A 13528-nucleotide genomic window follows, 5' to 3' on the forward strand; every position below is an offset into this window, starting at 1 on the left:
ATATCTGCTTCACATTAGCAATCTTACTACATTCTCCTTTTAGCACTACATAACTGCAGTGGTAAAACAGAAGCACCACAATATACACACAAAAGGGAATACAACTCTTTTGGAAATATGAAATTTCAATTAATTTCCTAAAAAATGAACTGGTGGTTTCTTCACCTGGGGGAGCAGGGAAACCTGTGAGACTATCTTATCATCGTGGTGTCCATTTTAGAAACTGCAACCTTTGGATGAAACTTATATTTTCAAATGGGATGGGGGACATGTGACATATTAAACACATATAAAATTCAAGAAACGTATTTGCAACTGCGAGTATGATCTGACTCCAGCTGTACAATGTGACAGTGGAAATTTGTGCCAGACCAGGTCTTGAACCCAGATTTAACACTTTGCATGAGTGCTTGTCTACCCCACCTTGACCACTGGAACATGCCTCCAAGACCAACCCAAACTTCCATTTGCCACTGTGTGACTATGTACTGTATTTGCACAATTGCTGTGATTCCCACACAGGGAGAGACTTATGATTATTGTCAGAGCCCTGTCTTGGCATGAAATTCCATATTACAGTGCCTGAATTTATATGGTGTACACATGGGGTGGATGTGTGAAGTAACAGGCTCTGCTGCAATCAACCAACAGCTGTATGAAATATAAGAAATGTATTTGCAATTATGAATATGATCAGACTCTGCTGGACAATGTCTTGGTGACAGTGAAATTTGTGCCAGACTCGGACTCAAACCAAGTTTTCTTGCTTTACACAACTAGTCATCTTAACCTCCTCAGATTTCTGAGCACAGCCCTAGGACCAACCCTATGTCACCATGTGTCTACATCCTGTACTTGCACAATTACTGTGATTCCTGCCAAGGAGAGACTTATTATTATTTTTGTGGCCTTGTCTTGGCATGAAATACTACATTGCTGTGCTTGTGTTTTACGATATACTCTGCAATGTTCTGATGCAAGCATGCATGTCTGAAGGACCTTGCAGAGTCTGTGGCCTTCTCCATCAGACATCATGGCGCCTAGAGTATTAGCAACCAAACTGACAGCCTGCAGCCGCAGGTTGCCCGCCTTCGCAGGCACACCGAAGCACTACACAACCGACAGGCAATATTGATGAACAGCCACATCAACAACCACAACAACAACACCACAGCAAAGACACCAGGGCCACCACCGGCCCACGTAAACGTAAGGAAGAGGTCGCTACAGATCCTGGAACTATTTTCACACGTCAACCACGTGATGGAAAATAGTTCCGAGGTACTCATCCGCCAAAGCGTATAAAGGCCGGCGCTTGGCCGCACATCAGCAGTTCATCGACTGCCAGCAGACTTGGATAGCTGCCGCCCCAGCAGCCCAGCTTGGATCTTCTCACTGATCTCTGGATTAGGCTTGGTATATCGGAGAAGTCTCCGGCGGAGACTAGTAGGAAATTATTTCAGTTGTTTTCTATCTTATTCTTGTATGTAGGTGTGATTCGAAGACAGATCACTGTTTTGTTTTGGTGTTATACTTGGAGAATTTGTTTTGGTTATTTGAACAGTCCAATAAATTGTTTGGAGTTTGATCGTTAGTTTCTTCTGCTTACGCAGACATATCACAGACTACATTGTAAAAACACAGGCACTGCAATATAGCAACATATAAAATTACTTTGGAAAAATAATGATATGCTTCATTAAGCATAAAGCATGGCTTCATTCATTCTTGTGTTTAGATGCACTGTGTACAGAACAAGGCAAATGTTAGTGACAATACATAAAGGCACCCCCATGAACCAAAGACCTTGCTGTTGGTGGGATGGCTTGTATGCCTCAGCAATACAGACAGTCATACTGTAGGTGCAACCACAATGGATGGGTATCTGTCGAGTGGCCAGACAAATGTGTGATTCCTGAAGAAAGATGGCAGCCTTTTCAGTAGCTGCAGGGGCAACAGTCTGGATGATTGATTGATCTGACCTTGTAACATCAATCGAAACAGCCTTGTTATGCTGGTACTGCAGTTGGCTGAAAGCAAGCAGACACTACAGCCATAATTTTCCCCAAGGGAAAGGACACTTAGAAAATGTAACAGACCTACTAAGGATACTGCCTACACTACGCTTGTCCGTCCTCTTTTAGAATACTGCTGCACGGTGTGGGATCCTTACCAGATAGGACTGACGGAGTACATCGAAAAAGTTCAAAGAAAGGCAGCACGTTTTGTATTATCGCGAAATATGGGAGAGTGTCACAGGAATGATACAGGATTTGGGCTGGACATCATTAAAAGAAAGGTGTTTCTCATTGCGATGGAATCTTCTCACGAAATTCCAATCACCAACTTTCTCCTCCGAATGCGAAAATATTTAGTTGACACCAACCTACATAGGGAGGAAGTTGACACCAACCTACATAGGGAGGAACGACCATCACGATAAAATAAGGGAAATCAGAGCTCGTACGGAAAGATAGAGGTGTTCATTCTTTCCGCGCGCTATGCGAGATGGGAATAATAGAGAATTGTGAAAGTGGTTCGATGAACCCTCTGCCAGACACTTAAATGTGATTTGCGGAGTACCCATGTAGATGTAGATGTAGGTCTGCTGTATGGTGAAATGATGATGGCATCCCCTTGGTAAAATATTCTGGAGGTAAAATAGTCCCTTGGTAAAATATTCTGGAGGTAAAATAGTCCCCTGCTTGGATCTCCAGTTGGGAACTACTCAGGAGGATGCTGTCATCAGGAGAAACAAAACTGGCATTCTATAGATTGGAGCATAGAATGTTAGCTCCCTTAATTGAGCAGGTAGGTTAGAAAATTTAAAAAGGGAAATGGATAGGTTGACGTTACTACGAACAGCATAGTGAGTGCATTATCATAGCTCAGATAGACATGAACCCCATGCCTATCACAGTAGCACAAGTTTATATGCCAATTAATTCTGCACATCATGAAAAGATTGAAGAAATGTATGACGAGATAAAAGAAATTTAAAGGAGACTAAAATTTCATTATGATGGGGGACTGGAATTTGATAGCAGGAGAAGGAAGAGAAGGAAAAATAGTTGGTGATTATTGACTGGAGGAAAGGAATGAAAGAGGAAGCCACGTAGTAGAATTTTGCACACACCATAATTTAATCACCACTAACACTTGGTTTCAGAAACATAAAAGAAGGTTGTATATATGGAATAGACCTGGAGACACTGGAAGGTTTCAGACTGATTATATAATGGTTAGGCAGAGATCTAGGAACCAGATTTTAAACTGTAGGACACATCCAGGGACAGATGTGGACTCTGACCACAATTTATTTGTTGTGAACTGCAGATTAAAACTGAAGAAAAGGAATAAGATAGGAAATTAAGGAGATGGAACCTGGATAAGCTGAAAAAACCAGAGGTTGTTGATATTTTCAGAACAATAGGCAACAACTGACTAGAAGATGGAAAAGGAATATGGTAGAACACAAATCGGTAGCTTTATGAAATGAAATAATGAAGGCAATTGAGGATAAAATAGGTAAAAAGACAATGCGTAGCAAAATCCTTGGGTAACACAAGATACATAAAATTTAACCAATGAAAGGAGTAAATTTAAAAATGCAGCAAATGAAGCAGGCAAAGGGGAATACGAATGTTTAAAAAATGAGACTGACAGGAAGTGCAAAATGGCTAAGCAGGAACAGCTAGAGGACAAATGTAAGTATTTAGAAGCATATTTCACCACGGGGAAGATAGATACTGCCTGCAGAAAAATTAAAGAGGCCTTTGGGGAAAGAGAAGCAGTTGTATGAATATCAAGAGCTAAGATGGAAAACCAATCCTAAGCAAAGAAGGGAAAGCTGAAATGTGGAAGGAGTATATAGAGGGTCTGTACAAGGGAGATGAGCTTGAAGGCAACATTATAGAAAGGGAAGTGGGCGTTGATGAAGACGAGATGGGAGATATGATACTGTGAGAAGAATTTGACAGAGTTCTGAAAGATCTAAGTCAAAACAAGGCTTTGGGGGTAGACAGAATTCCATCAGAACTACTGATAACCGTGGGAGAACTAGCCATGACCAAACTCTTCCACCTGGTGTGCAAGATGTATGAGACAGACAAAATACCCTCAGACTTTAAGAAGAATGTTGTAATTCCAATTCCAAAGAAAGCAGTGGCTGAAAGTGAAAATTACTGAACATTCAGTTTAATAAGCCATGGCTGCAAATCACTCACACAAATTCTTGAATGGAAATGATGGTGGAAGCTGACCTTGGGGAAGATCATTTTGGATTCCAGAGAAATTTAGGAACCCTCGGGGCAATACTGACCCTATGACTTATCTTAGAATCTAGGTTGAGTATAGACAAAGCATTTGTAGACTTAGAGAAAGCTTTTGACAATGTTGACTGGAATACTCTCTCTGAAATTCTGAAGGTAGCAGGAGTTAACTACAGAGAGTGAAAGGCTAGTTACAACTTGCAGAGAAACCAGACAGCAGTTCCACGAGTCAACAGTCATGGAAGGGAAGCAGTGGTTGAAAATGGAGTGAGACAGGGATGCAGCATATTGCCAATGTTATTCAATCTGTGCACTGAACAAGTAGTAAAGGAAACAAAGGAAAAATTTGGAGTGGAAGTTACAAGTTCAGGGAGAAGAAATGAAAACTGTAAGGTTTGCTGTTGACATTGTAATTCTGTCAGAGACAGCAAGAGACATGGAGGAGCAGTTGAACAGAATGGGCAGTGTCTTGACAAGAAAATATAAAATGAACATTAACAAAAGCAAACAAGGCTAATGGAAAGTAACTAAATTAAATCAGGGGCTGCTGAGATAATTAGATTAGGAATAAGAAAAAATTTTTAACATTGAATATGGATTTAAGTCTTAGGAAGTCTTTTCTGAAGGTATTTATGTGGAGTGTAGTGATGTATGGAATTGAAATGAGGAAAATAAATAGTTTAGGCAAAAAAATAATTGAAACTTTTTAAATGTGGCTCTACAGAAGATTGCTGAAGATTAGATGGGTTACTCATGTAACTACTGAGGAGGTACTGAATATAATTGGGGAGACAAGAAATTTGTGGCACACCTCGACCAAAAGAAGGGATTGGTTGATAGGACACATTATAAGACATCAAGGGATCACCAATTTAGTATTGGAGGAAGGTGGGTGAGGGGGGGGGGGGGGGGGGGGTAGGGGGTAAACATCACAGAGCAAGACCAAGAGATGAACACAGTAAGCAGATTCAGAAGGATGTATGTTGCAGTAGTTATTTGGAGATGAAGAGGCTTGCACAGGACAGAGTAACATGGAGAGCTGCATCAAACCAGTCTTTGGACTGAAGACCACAACAACAGCAGCAGCAACAACAACAACAACAGCAACAACAACAACAACAACATGTAAAGGCTACAGAGTATGACTTCACCCATTCATCACTGGAATACAAGCACAAGCTCCAACAATCTCCCCCCTGAGACAACATGTCCCCACAGACAAAAATCTAGTGGATTTAAATCTGAGGAATGTGGCAGCCACTCTACAAGAACTCTATGAGCTATCCATCACTGGACAAACTAGATGTCCAAGTATTCCTCATGTAATGTAACATAATGGACCAAGGAACACAAACTGAAGGACATGCAATGAGATACACATGTCTAGTAAAGTAGATGAACCATATTTGATTACACGTGTAAAAACTAACACTCTTGGTTCTTTTTATTCACTTATGTCAATTACTGGTTATTATGTTATTCTTAAGTACACGCAATGTCATTATTATTGAGCTGTGCAAAAGATCTATTTGTTTCTTACACAAAATGAGTCATATTTTCAATATTGACATAACTTAAAAAATTTAGGGGCACTACATAAACCTGTCCAGTGTTAAATTATTGACAGTGTAATATAAATGGATTGATAAAAAATCTATTCACCAAGTGGCAGCAGCAGAACACACACACAAAAGGATTTAACGTTTACAAGCTTTTGAAACCAGTGGCTTCTTCTTCTGGTAAAAGAGTTGAGGGGAAGGAAGAGGGGTGAAGGAAAAGGACTGGAGAGGTTTAGGTAAAGGTGTAGAGTTCAGAGATTTACTGGGGAGACTTACCAGATGGGATGAGAAGGAAAGACTGATTGTTGGGGACTGCACTGTACAAAATTCGAAAACCTGCGAGTTTAAAGGTGGAAGACAGGGTAATATACAAGACTTGCCTTTACGCTCTCAGGTTTTCAAATCTCATCAGGTGCAGTCCCCAACAATCAGTCTTTCCAGGGATGCTTATTAATTTTTGATCCATATCAATGAAAAATTCCTTGGATGCAAAATTTAAACCTTTGGCCTTCCTTTTGTTATCTTCTTCTACCACATCAGACTGGTCAACAAGTGTCTGGATGGAAGCCTTGGACCCGCCTAGCAATTTTAAATACGACCAGGATTTTCTTTGGTTCTCAGCCAGATCTTTTTGCTAAAGTATGACAGTTATAGTTGTTGTATGTTTCATGCATAGATCTTTTCACAGGTGCACAAGTCTCTACTAACCTTTGCCTGTCGTTATTTGAGCATTCTCTTTTAAACCAAGAGAGCAACTGCCATTGCTTCTCAAAATTTTCAGAATTTAATTGTTAAACCATTGTGGGTCTTTTCCATTGTTAATCCACTTACTACAAACATACTGTCCAGAGCACAATTTATAATCTTGTAAATAATAGATTTCAGCTATCAGTCATCCTTTTGAAATTTTATTGGCAGATCTAGGTTTCAACTAGAAACTAGCCATTCTCAGTGCACTATCATTTTTGATCAATGCATGTAATGTCTGTTGGTCGGGCTTCATCCACAGTTCATTGAATTCAATGAAGACAATTATGATCTTTTCCATGCTAGGCATGTCACAAACAGTCATTAAATTATTTACTCTTTTTTTCTAGCACATTTTGTAATTTTATACTCAGTCACATAAAAATTTTTCCTTAAGGAAGTGAGTGAGTTGTGAGTGACATGTATTCTATCTGTTTCTCTCATAGTCTCAAAATTTGCTGCCACCCCTCCAATGTTGTACAATTTGCTGGACTGCAAATGGCCCTTGCCTCAATATCTCAAAGAGATAACTTTTGTGATGGTGCATACATATGGATAGTGAGTTTCAGCATTAACATTTCTTTATAAGTAACTGTAATATCACGGGTTGCAGTTAGTATACAATAATTCAACAACAAGATGAAATGGACAGACTGCTACTCACCACATAACGGAGGCATTACAGAGAGAGAGAGAGAGAGAGAGAGAGAATGTAAACAAATAAATAACTCACACACCCATAGCATCTCAGGGACTAGTGGGGGCAGGGAAGGGCTAGACGCAGGCAGAAGACAGGGACTAAGCAAAGTTTGGGGCCATACTGGTTATGGGAATGGAGGATATGTTGCAGGGAGGCCCTTCTCCTCGCCACCACGCACTTCTTCTGTGCCTCTTATTGCCCAACCCATCGAGATATTAGCAGCCCGCTACTGTGTCCCTGCCACATCCCTGAACACACCCTCATGCAACACTATAACACCTTCCTGCACCGCTACCCTTTCCTCCCCATGCCTCATCTGTATCCCCGCTACCCACCAGAGCAGAAATCAATTACTTCTTCTCTGACAGCATACCCTCCAAACAAATCTGTCATACAGTTATGGGCACTTGCATGGCACCATATTCATGGGCCATCTAGAAGAATCCTTCCTAGCCACCCACAATCCGAACACCTCATTTTGTTCAGATACACTGATGACATCTTCATGGTCTGGACTGTGGGTGAGGACACCTATCCATATTCCTACAGAACTTCCAACAGCTTCTCCCCCAGTCTAATTCATCTGGTCCTCCTCAGCTGAACAAGCCATCTTCCTCAATGTCAACCTCTATCTCAGAGATGAATACATCAGTACCTCTGATCTCATCAAACCTACCAATAACTAACAATACATTCACTTCCACAGCTGCCACTTACCCCACACTAAGAAGTCCCTTCCATACGGCCTCATCATCTGTATGTGCATCATCTGTAATGATGAGTAGTCCCTCTCCAAATATGCCAAGGGTCTCACTGAGACCTTCACAGATCAGAATTACCCCCCACACATCGCCTTGTCTTGAAACAGGTCTCCTGTGCCCTATATATCCCCAGTCACCTACCATCCTCCCACAGACCAGCTGCAAAAAGCACCCCCTCCTGACTTCATAACACCCATGTCTGGGGTAACTGAATTACATTATTCATCAGGGTTTTGACTATTCTTGTCATGCCCTGAAATGAGAAATATCCCACTTACTAACCCGCCCAATATTCTCAAAATGATATTCTGCCACTCGATCGACCTGTGCAATATTCTTGTCCATAACTATTCCACTTCTGCTCCCAACTCCTTCCCCATGGCTCATATCCCTGTAATAGACGTAGATGCAAGACCTGTTCCATACATCCATCCACTACCATTTACTGCCGTTCCATCACGGTCATCTCCTACCTTACCAAAGGCAGGGCTGCCTGTGAAAGCAACCATATGATCTACCATCTTAGCTGCAACCACTGTGGGGCATTTTACATGGTTACGACCACTAATACACTGTCTCTTTTCAAGAACGGCCAGTGCCAGACTGTGGCCAAGAGACAGATGGATCACCCATTGCTTAGCATCCCAGCCAAAATGATGTGCTTACCTTCAATGACTGCTTTACGGCCTGTCATCTGGAGTCTTCCCGCCAACATCAACTTTTCTGAAATGTGCAACTGGGAAACACTTCCTGCAATATATTCTTCATTTCCATAACCACTTGACCTTAGTCTTTGCTAGTCACTGTGATCTAGCCTTCTCTATCCTCTTCCCTGCCTCCACTCCAACCATACGTATGCATGTCCCACGAGTGTTCCTACATAGTCCTCTCCTTTCCCCTTCTTTGTTTCTCTCCTGTCCCATCCCCCCCTCCCCCACCCCCTCTTCCTTAAACCAGCCAAGATCGAAGCTGGCTGCAGTCGCAGTCGGACCTTTGTGCCTGGAGATAACAGTGGCCATGTGTGTGTGTGTTTTTGTGAGTGTGTGTGTGTGTTTTGTCTACATCAGATGAGGATATAGTCCAATAGCTAATACTAGCTAGCAGTTGTCTACCACTCAACAACTCCTCTCAATCTATTGGTTTCATGTTGTCATTATTCCAACTAGGAATTTTCATTGTTTGATGTACCATAAATTCATTTTAAAATAACAATGCTGTTTTTGGTTAACATGATTATTTTTCCCCATTATACATGTGGGAAGAATAGTATGTACGTAAAAGACCCTTGTACTATGATAACATCAGTAACCTTAAAATAAGGTCAGAATCCACTTTCTGGTTTAGGGAAAGAATATTTCATTTAGGATGGTTTTTCCAATGGCTACAAAACCTGGAGTAGAAGTAAATAAAAGTAGCTGAATAAATGACATTATATCTGCTAAGGATAAGATACAATTATCGTACTAAGTCAATAAAAATTCCAAAATTTAAAGGTGCCATTTTCCACATGTGAAATGTCTTTGCAAACACATCCTTTGAACCTACAATCCTCCTAGCCTCAGTCTCCACTATCCCCCTCTCTAGACCCGCCTCTACCTTTGTTGCCATGCTCCTAAGTTCACTCATTCTAGACTCACACATTTCTTTCCAGATCCTCCCTCTTCTTCTGTTCTAGTCCTCCCTCCAGGTCCACTGCTTAACATCATGTTGGAGTGGACACACTGCAGTCCTCTATGCTTAGTCTCTCTCTCTCTCTCTCTCTCTCTCTCTCTCTCAGACCAGACAAGCAACAGGGACAATGTAAGCAGCTAGGACAATTTAGCCATGTGTGTGTGTGTGTGTGTGTATTCTGATAGAGTTGTGCAAAAGTTTAGCAGCATTTTTAGTTTCGTTCACTTGCCTATAAATTACAAAAAATCATGCAAGTAAAAAAATGTTATGCTGAATATTAAGCAGTATGCCATTGTCTTATTACATCTCAATATCTTAATTAAAAAGTTATAATGTACTTCTATGGAAGAAATAAATAGTGAGTGAATTTTTTGAACAGTGAGTTCACTTAGGTCATTGATGTATTCAGAAAAATGAACTTGCAACATATGTAAAAGCTGTAAAACTTGCCACTTTTGAGCACTGGCACTGACAGAAAAGCATTATTAAACACTTACTACGATGTTTTCTTTGGTATGCTTATCACGTTTAAGTAGAAATCATAATCTTTTTCTGCCAATTTACATGGCTAGAGGGCGATTTCATCTCGAATCATTCAGGCGAATGATGAATGTGTCACATCACTTTTCAAAGTTTGCTGAAAAAAATATATTTTGAAGTTCCACATGATACCTCTCAACAACTACAATATTTTGATTTTATGATGATTTTGTTAAAATGCTACAGACCTCTCTAAATGAGAGTATTTGTGAAAATGTCGTAACGAAAGGGAAAATTGAAAAATTATAATAAAGAAACCAAAAGTGATAGAGATCTGAATGTATTTTCCATAAATACTTTGTTCCAAACACTGTGAGACACGATTAATACATAAGCACTTCTGAGGTTTTTTTCGTTTTTTTAATAAACTATGAAAATTTGCAACTTTTTGTGAATTTCAAAATTGTGTTTTGAAAATATGAATAGTCACGGGATGTTAACTGCCTTGAGAAATGATAAAGTGGAAAGACTGATAACTGTCAGCTATGATATTAATGCATAACATTCTTAAACTGTCAAAATATTTGTACATAAAGATGAAAGGACCTGAGATATTTTGGTAATTTAGTAATTATTTTCTCCAAAACCTAAACCTCCATTCTGAATGTTCTAAAAATTTCATGGTATGTTAGTTGGTTATTGTACTTAGTGAATGTACAATCAGAATGGGCAATACTTGGCTGTACAAAATGTGAGAAATGTTTTGGTAGATACAGCTCTCTTCTCAAGGTCAAAAAATCAGGCACAGATAAATATTTAAACTGATCACTGATTTTAATAAATGTCATGTAAAACTGGTTTTTCTGGATCAAAATAATTACTTTAAAACATTTTAAGTGAGTAGGAAAACAAGTCATAATTTTGTTCGAAAGCATTTTATTACAAAAATGAGATTTAGAGTATTTGTACCCATTTTTCTTTTTATGATGTTATTGTCTTCTGTCATGATTTTACAACCCAGTAGTGACTTGATTGAATTCCTACCAAAGGCTTCACAGCAGACCACTCTTCTCTCTTTTTTTTAACAGAATTCCCTTAATGTACTTTCATTTAGAAGTAAGAGATTCATGTTTGTTACTAATGTTGATTTGATGCTTACAAATTGAATAGCATCTCTTACATCATCAACAGCTTCATGTTGGCGATTAAGTCTTGTTCCAAGATGTTTACAGAGACTTTCTGCTCTATCCCATGCACTTTTTCCATGACCTGTTGCTGAAAATATCCATTTTTATCGTAATTCCTGTACTACACTGTTGACCAAGCTCATAAAGCTGAAAGCAATTTTTAAAATGAGATGCTGTACCATCAGTCACATACACACGATTAGGAAATGCATGACCTCTAGATGTTAAGTCATCAATTATCATGGTGACAGAGTAGCATGCATGTGCACTGTCATGAATGAGATCACCACTGGCAATAGCAAAACAGTGTGATGTTCCAAGGAAGTGAGCAACACGTGAATATTGATATCTGTGATGTTCGCCAATGGTAACTTTGAATTTCGTTCTGCAAAGCAACAGACCAGTTCTCAGCAAAGTTGAAATGAGGAACTTATGTGTCAGTACTCTGAGATGTGGCTGATTTTACTTCTGCTACGACCTGTCTCTTAATCCTCTGGATATGATGCTGAGCTATTCCTTTCATGATCCAATGCCTAATCTGTTTACGACTAATTTTAGCATCCTGCGTGGCGTTTTTTCGAAAGTTATTTCGAGGCAATCTTATCAACATGAGTGGTAAAAGCAAATCTCACCCACTATTACAAAAGTGAGTGAGAGAAATAGTGTTACGCTTGTATCAGTTCTTTAGAAGGGAGTCTGAAGTGGCATCCATGTCTGATCACAAAGCATCTCCGTATGTTGCCAAGAACAAACAACAGAGTCGTGCGTAATCAGTTTGAGAACTGTTGAACAGATCTTGACTGAAGCCAACGCATCTGCTGAAGAGAACAGATCATATATTTTTAAATCACCTGGTATGTGCTGAAATTGGCAGAAATTCATTAGAAACCTTGATGATTTCATCAAGAGTGTATTACTCTACTGTCTTCTTCACCAACTCTCCTACCTCCCACAATGTACACGTTACATCATTGTCAGTATCCTGACGGTGTAATGCTTCAGCAATCATCACTTCAGCACCAGGACACATAGCACACTCCTGCAACCAACATTTATCATGATGTTGGTGACATATACAAAAAAGCATTGGGCCCATTTCTGTGTAATTGTGAGGTCAATTTTTAAATTCATGTTCTTCTTTTTCATTAGGAGAATGCTTCTCTTCCTCGCCTTGTCATATATCTTTTCAGCTTTTTAAGTTTTTCACTAACGGAGATAACATCAGCCTGATTAGGACTTTGTCTGGTGCAATCTTTGTCGTCACTTAGGTAATATTCCAGAGCAACAGTAAGCATGTCATCTTGGAATGAAAGCCCACAGTAAAAATCTGCACATGCCCAAATACTTGTACCTTTCTCACTCTTTATTTTACAGGCTTTTGAAATTAAATAATGTGAGGAAGTGGGTATGTATTTCTGTATCTGCTACTTTGAGTAGCTACCTGATATCAGTTTCAGTAACTGTACCTTCTCAGTATAGGTGGCTGCTGAGATAGCAGTATTTAGATTTTGAAACCACACATCACATTTCATGCACATATCACTATCTTCAGATTCTGCATCAAATGCTTCTACATTATGCATTTCACAAAGTTTTGAAGAAGCTGCATGTGTAAAACTTGTTTCAATTTCTTCCACTTTTCTTTATATAGACTGTTTTCTTCTCGTGCTTCTACCTTTTTTGGATGTTTATAGGGAGATATAATAGGGCCTACAACAGAAATGCTAACATTCAACACATCAACAACTTCAAATCCGGGAACACAATCATCTGCACTGTCTTCTTCAGTTTCACCTTCAGGTGATGGTGATTGCTCAGGTGGGTTGTCGCAAAATTTCTTCTTGTAGTGAGTGTAGCAATTCCTCCACAATTGATATTTCTGCAATACCTCTGATAGAGTTCCAACAACTGTGAAGTGTTTTCCGCTTTTCTTAAACACTATCTACTTGTGTCTTTTTTTCGTAGTCCACACAGCTCACTCTTTCACTACTGTATTTCCTCACTGATATTGTATCTAATAAAAAGTTCAAAGCAAACACAAAACTCAATGCAGTATGGTTTACATGCAAGTTCTCATCTGTTATAAACAGAAGAGCAGTGGAAACAGTGTTGCCAACATGCATATTTTACACCAGAAATTCAGTGATGCGAA

General features: G+C 39.6%; 1 protein-coding gene across 1 annotated transcript in view; it reads left to right on the forward strand.

Annotated features, from left to right (window-relative positions):
• The window catches only part of LOC126203827 (palmitoyltransferase app-like), a 395567-nt gene that overhangs the window by 192731 nt on the left and 189308 nt on the right, over window positions 1-13528 (forward strand). The window lies entirely within an intron of this gene.

Source organism: Schistocerca nitens, chromosome 9 (assembly GCF_023898315.1).
Source record: "Schistocerca nitens isolate TAMUIC-IGC-003100 chromosome 9, iqSchNite1.1, whole genome shotgun sequence".
In the NCBI taxonomy this organism is placed as follows: Eukaryota; Metazoa; Arthropoda; class Insecta; order Orthoptera; family Acrididae; genus Schistocerca; species Schistocerca nitens.